Below are 11,131 nucleotides of genomic sequence, written 5' to 3'. Positions count from 1 at the left end.
TTTCATTAAAAGTAAAATTATAAAAATGTGATTTTTTTTAGGCAGATTAAAAAAGAAAGTGTGTCAAGTCTCTCGAGAGAGAGGGGGAGTACATATCTAATATATATAGGATATAGTGATTGTCAAAAGGAACAAGTATTTGTTAATGTGTTAAAAAATAAAGGAAAATCTAAAAAAGAAAAAAGGCCAAAAAGAAAAGATAGGTTATTTTCACAAATTGAAGAAACAGAGACTAATCAAGGGTAATTTTTTTTTCCTTTTTTTAGCAAGTGTATCTAGTATATAGTAGTATTGTATTTGATGCAAAAAGTACCATTTGTTAATGAGATTTTTTTCCCAAAACCCCTTTTTCTATTTTCTTCTTTACCTTTTGCTGTCACTGTCATTCTCTCTATTCCTGTTCTTTCTGCCCTTTTTCATTTTTTGGTGCCCCTCATCATTTGAATAATCACTACGCTACACTGCACCCCACACTTCTTTCCAGGTAGTAACAGGTCGGTGCACGAAGCATATCGTATATTAGGAGAAGGGCCGCATCTTTTTTGGATATTCCCACCATTTCAATTTGTTGTCTGGTTTTGATTTGGGAAGTAGAGTAAAGAAGAGTATTAAATTTTGTGATTTTAAACTAAAGATATATAGTACGTACCAAAATATCATTTAATGCGTATCATAAACATGACAGGTGAAAAATTGGAATTAAAAGATTGTCAAGAAAAAAAGGCATTCTTTTTGACAAACTAAAAAGGGAAGTAACAAACAAATTAAAACAGAAGGTGTATAATGTAAGCAATTTACCCCAACACAAATGTTAGCGGCTGTGGCGGAGCCAAGATTTTCTCCTAAGGGGGTTCAAAAATATTAAGAGGTAAATACACAAAGAAGCCAAGGGGGTTCAACATCTACTATATATACATAAAAAAATAATTTTAATCTTGTATATACAATGTAAATTTTCGCCGAAGGGGTTCAGAGCCCCCTGGAGCCTACCTAGCTTCGCCCCTAGCGGCTGACTCTACGGCTTAAATCAGTAACCTATAAATTATATAGAGACAACTTTATCATTATTCCAAAATTACCTTCACATTTCCTTTTAGTTCTAGGAGAAAAAGGCAGAAGAGAGAAGACCTATAGAAACCCTCGCAAAATAGTTGCAAATTATGTACTATCAAAAGTTAAAATTTTAGTCTTCTTGATAATAATTACATAATTCTACTTTTTTAACCACGGGTTAAACTTCTCTCTTTATGCATGTGCTTTTTTTTAGATTTTAGATTCCATTTTCCAAGTGTGGAAAGATTCATATCTCCTGTCCCAAGATCTCGTGTAACTTTCTTATTTTATTGTATGAAGGTTCTTCCTATATGAAAGAATGATTCACACAAGACTTGTTTAAAATTTGTATGGCAGGGAGAAAACAAGTAAAAAGAAATAATGAGGAGAATATGATTTCTTGGATACCATTGTATTAATTTTTTTTGTGGGGTGAAATTAGGGTCCCATCCTTATTTGCTCCCTAAAAGTTGCACACTCACTCATCTAATAATTCAATTCCCACTTATCAGTAAGGGAGGAATGGTGTGGGGGTCTAGTTTTGTACTCTTCCTTCCATTCCATCATGAAGAAAAAAAAAAAATTTCTTAAGTATATTGTAGGCTGATTCTTTTTTGCTTCTGTCTAGTGACAAGATATTCATCATTCAAAAAACATTGCAATATTTTTGGTCATTCAAAAAACATTGCAATATTTTTGGTCTTTTCATGAAAAAGGCAAAAGATCATCACATTTTGTTTGAGGGTCCAAAAGTGTGGCTCACTAACACCCCGAATTAAATAGTTTATTTTGCGTTACCTTCTTTTTTGTTCTAAAAGATAACATATTATAACAGCATTATAATACTTAAATTAATCTATTACCCTGTTGCTTCTTCATTTCAAGAATGAGAATTTACTTTTGGTCTTACGAGATTTTTGAGTGGAATCAGATATAAATTGCTCATTTGAAACAAGCCTTGGAAATTGTATTTTTGGATTGAAAAGAATAAATGACTTAAGTTCCTCTAATGCTAATGCTCCAAGAAAGTTTAAAAAAAAAAAGGAAATACAGGAAAGTAATTTAGTACATGATCTAATGTCAGTTTGTTACTATTAAAGTGTGGCGGGGGTAAGTGCCCTTCATCATCTTTGATAGAAGCTTATAATGAGATTTTTGGATGTGAATTTGAAATAACCTAATCCTAAACGGAGGGGTATCCAAAATTAAAGCTCTAACATTAAACCTGTTACATTTCTTAATGGGTTCATATCTACTAATTACCTCCTATAATTTTAGTATATGGTTATACATAAATTTATTTTCCGCATCAAATATACGTTGATATAATTTCGACACCATAAACTACATGCTCCAAAATGAATAGGCAACAACTAATAAAAAATACTCCCTCCATTACAATTTATGTGAACCCATTTGACAGGGCACGAAGTTTAAGAAAGTATAGAATACTTTTAAACTTGTAGTGTAAAACGAGTCACATATATTTTGTGTGGTTATAAATTATTTCATAAAGATAAATTATTTTCAAATATAAAAAGAGATCATTTTTTTTGATAAAAATTAATAAAAAATAGGTTCACATAAATATAAATTAAAACAGAAGGATTATATCAATTGGTGGAAATGTTAAAAGCACTTTATCTTTTTTCACCCCCTCTCTTTTCTCTCTAGCACACACATAGTCCATCATATGCTACGTCCATTATACCCCTTTACAAAGCCTATCCCCAATTGTTGCAGGTAGACCAACCTTTTTGACAAAATATTTTCAATTTCTAGAAGTTAAATTCTCTCTCTCTCACTCCCTGTCAAGCAGCTGTCACTATCTTTTCATTATCTGCTCGTCTTTTATCACTTTCACTTCTTTATGTATCTTTCAATTATCAAATCATGATCACTCTCTACTCCTCCAAACTATTTATTATTATTATTAATAAAAAAATAATACACCCCATAAAGTTTTCCAAAGATTTATTATTTGTTTATGGTTAAACTATGACTTGGTGCAACTTTCATCATGATATTGCAACAGTGACCCAAGAAAGATCAAAAGCAATGTTTCCACAAATTGGATTGTTTCAATATGTTATTATGCTAATATGCTATCTTTTGGTTTTATTAGTCGAAGTATTTTAGGTTTTTAATACCATAAAAAGACTCCGTCATATTTTGATATGGTCGTCCAACTGAGCTCATCCAACGACCATATTATTTTATTTGATTTTTTTATCTTTGTTTCTCTATCGTTTGTTTACAAAATTTAATTATGAAAGTGACGACTTTTTTATTAAAAGATATAAAAGTCGTCTTTCCTTTAATAACTAATGAGTAACGAAATGAAAGAATAAACTTATTGCAATATTGCCTTTTGACCACGCAACCTAATGTGTCTTTTTACAAGATTTTTAACTTGGGATACAATCAAAATTAGAAGAAAAGTAAAATCAAAGAAGGAATTCATCCAATCGTTGAAATTGGAATAGCTTTCCTTTTTATTTCCTTTTTGCGACTAGAAGAACAAAAGAACAAGTTTGAAGCAAAAATGCCGTAAGAAAAATAAGAGCTTATATTATAAATATTTTATTTTATATTTTAAATGTTTTGAGTTTAATGTTAGTTCATAAACATGGGCTCAATTATAAAAGATATAGAAGTCGTTTTTCCTTTAATAACCAATGATTAACGAAATGAAAGAATTAAAGTTATTGTGATATTGCCTTTTGACCACGCAACCTAAGGTGTCTTTTTACAAGATTTTTAACTTGGGATACAATCATTATTATTAGAAGAAAAGTAAAATAAAAGAAGGAACTCTTCTAATCGTTGAAATTGGAATAGTTTTCCTTTTTATTTCTTTTTTCGCCAGTAGAAGAGCAAAAGAACAAGTTTTGAAGGAAAAATGGCGTAAGAAAAATATGGGCTTATATTATAAATATTTTATTTTATATTTTAAATGTTTTGAGTTTAATGTTAGTTCATACTCAATTATAAGTGTGATAATTAATTATCTATTCATGCATTTTATGTATTAATTAATTGGTGGGTTTTTTAATTAATGTGGTAGTGAGTGTACGATCCGCTGATGAGACATGTAATGGAAAAGGCCCATATCATGATTTCATTAACGGGAGTTATCCCCTCTATGCCCCTTATATAACCATAGTATGGTCTATTGCACATCAAATGTAGCTGTCATATTATAGAATAGAGAAGAAGACGTAGCCCTCCATTAATCCAGGACATGTTTCAAATAAGCACACAATTATGTTACGTTATTTGAGTATCCTAATATCATGTTTGATCTTGAGTTTATTATGTTGATATTCTTACCATTTATCCTTAGTGGAAAGAACAAAGTGAAGTTAAACCTGGGAATTGGGCACTTGGTGAAGTCGAATTCCCAGCATCATTTATCATTGACATTAACTTTAACTATTGCTCCTTTTCTAATTTAATTAGTTATGCAACTCCTTCATCTATTTATAGATATTGTAGACTAATTCATCGCTTCACTAGAGGCAACCGAAAAAACAAATACAACAAGCTTTTATTGCTTGTGTTACCTAATTCTAGTGAGATCGAACACTTGATTCATCATTTTTATTTGTACAGCCTGTGTGCAAACTTGCTTGTGTCTCCTAGCTAGTCTCATTAATGGTTAAACATTGGACTGAGAACAATGATCACCAACTACGTGTACATCTCTGTAAGCAGAACATAAGTAGTAACATTTCTTGAATAGAATTTAAAAAACGTTACTTTTGTTTCCACTAACTCTACAAAGTAAAAAAAAAGGTAACGACATAAGAATGACACATATAGCTAAATTATTCATAGTGTCACTTGATCATCATGGGACATTTGATTTGTAGTATCAATCTCAAATGTCAAGCCAGAATTACCCAACTTCTCTTTCAAGAACTTATGAAAACTTTTAGCCAAAGAAATAGTAAGATGATTAGCCCAATCTCCCACTTGTCCTTTCCTGAAAAAGGAATTATATTTCACATTCATGAATTCTCCACTTGGGTCCTTGTTAACTTCCAAGTTCTTGAGATATTCAAAGCTACAAATATTTATAATTTCTTCAACCATTCCCTTTTCTTCTTCCTCTTTTGAAAAAGGACATCCCAAAAACTCAGCAATTCTCTTAACATTCAATAATGTATCCTCTTTGAGATCTTCATATTTCAAAAAGAACACTTTCTTAGGGTCCTTTAAACTTGCATACCAATAGCCTAACATGTGTTCCCAAAGGGTCCAAAAGGGTGAATTCCCCTGCTGAATAATTCTAAAGCTTCTTCAATTGGCAGAGGCTCATTTTCACCCTCAAATTTATTTTCAAGAATGAAAAATCGCGTAGAAATGAATTGGTCTAGAGGGTTTCTACACAAATATATGGTCTTACTGTTGGATTGTTGAATTGAACAAGGAAGAGCATCATAAGGTGTGTGAGTAGCAAATATTTTTGGAAAAGTGGAATATCCCTTGAAACTGTCTTTTTCATGGACTTTGTACATGATATCAAAGTCAAAACGGATTAATTCATGAGGATTAGAAGTAAGCAATTGGCTTTTGTTGATTGAAAATTGATGATCATGATGGTTAATGATGCTAAAAATGAGAGCTTTTAACCAAGTAGTACCTGATTTTGGCAAGGTTGCTAAGATTATGAAGTCATTAATATTCTCATAATTGGATTGGAATTGGAATTGTCTTTCAATTGAAACCAAAGGTAGAACCAATCTTGTTGGACACCAAAAGCCTTTGTACATGTGTAGCAATCGACCATCCCAATTCTTTGTTTGAATTAATTTCTGAAGTAATTTTTGAGATCCTTCATCCTGTGGTTCATCAACAGAAGTAGTTGCAATAAAGCTGGTTACTATATTTTCTAACTTTTCCATTAAAGCAAAAGTTAAACTAGTTCACTTACTATAGAGGGAGGGACTACTAGTAATATAGCAATTTTGACTGGAGAAAGAACTTCCAAAATTTACAATAGAGGGAGGGATACAAGTGTAAGTTTAATAGCAAAGTGATAAGAATACAACAATTGAAAAAAAAAAAAAAATAGAGTACGACAGTAATTTATTACTATGCCTCAATAACAATCAGGGCTTGGCTAAAGTGAGAAGTATAAAATCAATTTAATTCCTCCCCAAATTTTCTCCCAAAATTGAAAACATCTACCAATAGGATTCAATAAAAAGACAATGACCCTCTAAATGTTTCCAGACAAAAACCAATGATTGACCGGCCATGATAACGTATAAACAACTTCCTTGGAATTTAGTATTTACAATATTTTCTTTTTTGTCTACACTTCCAAAAGTCAAAATTGGCCTTGCAGGATTATGCTCCACGGTTTTTTCTTTATCTTTATCATTATTTTTGCCTTTAACTAATTATCATATGCAATATTTGGTAAACATTTTGGTTTAGAACATATAATCACAAGTGTACCACCATATCGAGAGCTTAGGAGATACAAAAAGGAAAGGGTTTAGACGCAAGGACAAAAAATAGTGGTTCGTGATTTTGGGGGTGTTACTGTTTGGCTACCGATACAGAAAAATAAAGGTAGCGGCTATCACCTCCGTCCTTATTTATGTGATGTATTTTGACTGAGCATAAATTTTAAGAAAGAAAGAGTTTTTAAAACATGTGATCTAAAACAAGACATATATATTTGTGTTGGTATAAATCATCTCATTAAGAGTAAAATAAAAAGTTTAAAGTTAAATTATTTTTAAATGTAAAAATATAGCTAATCTTTAAGATAGACTAAAAAAGAAAGCTAATAACATAAATCGGGAGGGTGTTTTGATGTATAAACCAAACTAGGAGGAAATTGATTTGATATTATGATGTCGTTAACTATATAATTTCATTCATTAAAAGAAAGTGTACGAGATAATGTAATTTCTTTTGAAGTTCATTAAAGGGATATAAGAAGTTTTAGGTTCTCAAATCGTACTTTAGGTATCAAACGTAAAATGATTATCGATTGTAAGGTTTTGATTTTTCTTCTAAAACTTTTTGCTTTCTAGACGAGTCCAAGATTCCTTCCATCCAACTTTTATGTGACACCCATTGGCGGGATATATATTTTAAAATTGTTGTCCATAAATAGCAAGTAGGAGGAATTATTGAAAGGTAAAGGTGTTAATATCTCTCAATCAACTTTTTTAGAGCGAGATATCTTTTCGTTATAAAAGTGGTATAAATATATCCCTGCCGTTATAAAATGATGCAAATATACCCCCTACTCTTACACAAATAGTGCAAATATACCTTTTTCGCTAACAATTTTTTTTAAAAAAAATCATTTAGCTTAAGTTTTAATTTAAAAAAATGTCAAGTGGCTTTAAAAAAAAAAGTCTACTCATTTTTTTTTTATTTGAGTAGACATATTTTCTAACTCCACATGGTAAAAAAAATTCGGATGGGTCTGGTCTGGTTCGTTTAAAAAAAATATTTTCATGGCTTTAAAAAAAAAGTAAGACTACCTATTTTTTTTAAATGAATCAGACCCGACCCACCAGAAAAGAAAATTACTTTAGAAAAATATATCTACTAAAAAAAAGGGTAGACTTTTTTTAAAGCCACATGGTATTTTTTTAATTAAAAAATAAACTAAATGATTGTAGAAAAAAATCAGTCAGCAAAAAGGGTATAGTTGCACCATTTTGTAATGGTATGGGTATATTTACACCACTTTTATAACAGGAATATAATTACTCTAAATCGCAAAGTTGAGGATATATTTACACCTTTGCCCCTTATATTTTTACTATATTAGAAACATGAGTTGGGGGTGGTTTCGTCGTCTACCCCAAACTCATGTAAAAAAAAAAAAAAAAAAAAAAAAAAAAAAAAGGTGGACCCCATACTAAAAAAATCAAGCAATATAAAAAATAAAAAGGAAAAAAAGTGGATCCCACCACCTCCAAACTCATGTAAAAAAAAAAAAAAAAAGGTGCACCCCATATTAAAAAATCAAACAATATTCATGTAATTCCCAAAGTATCCCATTAAGTCAATAATGGTGGATTCATTGCCACATGCGTATCAACCCATTAGTGGAAGCAAATGAAATTATTGTACAGCAAAAAATGTGGACCCCATATTATTGCTTTTCTTCAAAAGGTTAAGTAGCCAAACCATACAATTTTCTTTCTTTTCTTATATTAGCCTGAGATCTAATCTAGATATTCAACTATTGTATTTGTTATTCTGCTATGTCATTTATTTGTTATGTTTACTAAAATAAATATACTTAAAATATTTATATTTTAAAATAAGATAGAATTTAATTACTTTTTCATTTTTATTCTTACTCTAATAAATGTGAAAAGAGATTAATGTCGTAAAGAAAAAATAATATTAAATGGAGATCAAATAATAAATAAGGTAAATTAGTCAAATTATAATTCTAATTGACGTTTCCTTTAAAAAAAGGTGCAAAAGACAACATGACAAGTAAAATGAGCTAAACCAAGAATATTCACCAAAAATTAAAAAATATTATTCTTCGTTTAAATAGAAAATCAAATTTCTACTTTGTTTCGTTTCAAACATGTAAAGTTAATTTAATAATTTGAATTAGAATTATCCAAATTAAAATTTGATAAAAAATAATAAGTATTGTTTAGGTCCAATCTACATACATTAACAATAGAATATTTTATACCTTTAAATTAATCTAATTAAAATTCAAAATATCCGATCTTAAATATTACTATTGTTTTGTCTCAAGAGAGGAAAATAGTTTCCTTTTAAACAAGTCTTCTCTTTTAAAAAGTATTAATAAATTTTTGCAAACTTTGTATTCGTAGCAAACACTAATATAATAAAGTTTTGAATACATAGCACAAACTACAATATTATATTAATTGTGTTTTGAATATAGTGTATATATATATATATATATAAACAGTGCAAACTTATGTATATTTATTAGCAATATAAAATATATATTATCACTACCCAAATACAATTACATATACATAGATACACTATTATTCAAAGTGCTGGGCCCGTGGTGCCATACGCACGGGCATACGCCATCTAGTTGAAATAATAATTGAATGTGTAATTTTCTGTGGAAGACGTCATATCAAACTTTGGATCTAGCCATCGCACTTGAACTTGTCAAACTTGTGAAGGTTATATAAGATAGTATTGTATTGTTAGTAAAATGATAGTATAAAAGATTTTACAATCTCAACAAGAATGGAGTGCCATATAAGTATGATTTTTTTTTTTTAAAAAAAAAAAAAACTTTTCTCATTTAAGATAGCTTTGCTGCTAATACTCTATCAATCAATTCGGTTTGATTATCCGTTTAAGTGTGACAGGAAAGGAGAATAATTATCGAATACTTAATTTTTCTCATAACAACAATAACAACATACTCAATGTGATTCCATAAGTGGAGTCTGGGTGGATAGCAAACCTTACTCCTACCTTTGCGGAGGTAGAGAGGTTATTTGCGATAGACATCGACTTAAGAAAAGCGCTTTTCAAATAAAAAAAATACAAAAGTAAAGAAGTTAAGATGAAAATTTCGAAGAAAAAAAAATATTAATAGCAAAAATATTAAGGATAACCAAAATAAAATAAACAACAGTAGTACTAAAATTGAAGAAATTTGCGATAGATATCGACTTAAGAAAAGCGCTTTTCAAATAAAAAAAATTCAGAAGTAAAGAAGTTAAGATGAAAATTTCGAAGAAAAAAATATTAAGGATAACCAAAATAAAATAAACAACAGTAGTACTAAAATTGAAGAATAAGATGATGATGATTATGATGATGATGATGATAATAATAATAATAATAATAATAATGATGATGATGATGATAATAAGGAGAAGAGGGAACAAATACGGTGCTCTAAACTAAAACCATGCTCACAAAATCGCTCCACTACTTACTAACTTTTTACTCTAATCCTCGACCTCCATGCTCTCCTATTTAGCGTTATGCCCCCAGTGAGTTGAAGGTGTGTCATGTCCTCTCTAATCACCTCTCTCCAAGTCTTCCTCGGTCTACCTCTACATCTTCTTAGGCATATCACTGCCAACCTCTTGTACCTCCTCACTAGGGCATCTGTGCACCTCCTCATTGAGGCATCTGTGCTTCTCCTTTTGACATGATTGAACCATCCCAGTCTTGCTTTCGGTATCTTGTCCACTACAGAGGTGACTCCTTCTTTGCCCCGTACATCCTCGTTTCTAGTCTTGTCCCTCCTAGTATGTCACACATCGATCCAAGCATCCTCATTTTCGCTATTTCATCTTCTGGACGTGTGAGTTCTTGAATGTCTAACACTCTATCTGATACAACATAGTTGGTCTAACAACTTCTTTATAAAAGTTACCTTTAAGTTTTGGTGGCACATTCTTATCACATGGGACACCAAATGCGAGCTCCATTTCATCCACCCGCCCCAATACGATGTGTGATATCATAGTCGATCTCCCCATTTTCTTGTCTTATTGACTCAAGATACTTGAAGTTCTCTCTTTTGGGGATGACTTGTGTATCAATCTTCACTTCCACATCCGCCTCATGTGATGCGTCACTGAACTTGTACTCCATACATTCTGTTTAGTCCTGCTCAACATAAAACTCTTTGAATTTTAAGGTCTTGTCTCCAAACCTCCATCGTTAACTCTGCCACGTCTTGTAAATTAATTTTCCCCACTATATGCTCAAAAAATGGTTAAATTATTTTATATCCCTACTACTCAGTAATCTATGCAATCTAACAACTTTAAAAGAACAAATTAGCAACATGGGTCACAAATCACTCTTATAACACGGGATAAAATGTGTCGCTTTCAAGAAAATATCGAACAACAACTAGGGCTGGGCATAATATGGTTCAAACCGAAAAAACCGATCGAACCGAACCGAACCAAACTTAATTTCGGTTTCGGTTTTTTGGTTTATTCGGTCCGGTTCTGTTTAAATTTATAAGATTTCAATAATTCGGTTCGGTTTTCGGTTTATGCAAAATTTAATTCTGTTACATCGAAAAACTGAATTTTAACATGCCACTTTT

The 11,131-nt window shown here is 30.8% G+C and overlaps 1 pseudogene; it reads right to left on the bottom strand.

Annotated features, from left to right (window-relative positions):
• Positions 1–4,620: 4,620 nt before the first annotated feature.
• On the bottom strand, positions 4,621–6,322 carry LOC132048124 (cytosolic sulfotransferase 15-like; annotated as a pseudogene).
• Positions 6,323–11,131: the final 4,809 nt, after the last annotated feature.

Source organism: Lycium ferocissimum, chromosome 2, assembly GCF_029784015.1.
Source record: "Lycium ferocissimum isolate CSIRO_LF1 chromosome 2, AGI_CSIRO_Lferr_CH_V1, whole genome shotgun sequence".
Classification (NCBI taxonomy): Eukaryota; Viridiplantae; Streptophyta; class Magnoliopsida; order Solanales; family Solanaceae; genus Lycium; species Lycium ferocissimum.
The sequence above is the reverse complement of the archived record's forward strand: the minus strand, read 5'-3'. Positions and strand labels throughout refer to the sequence as shown.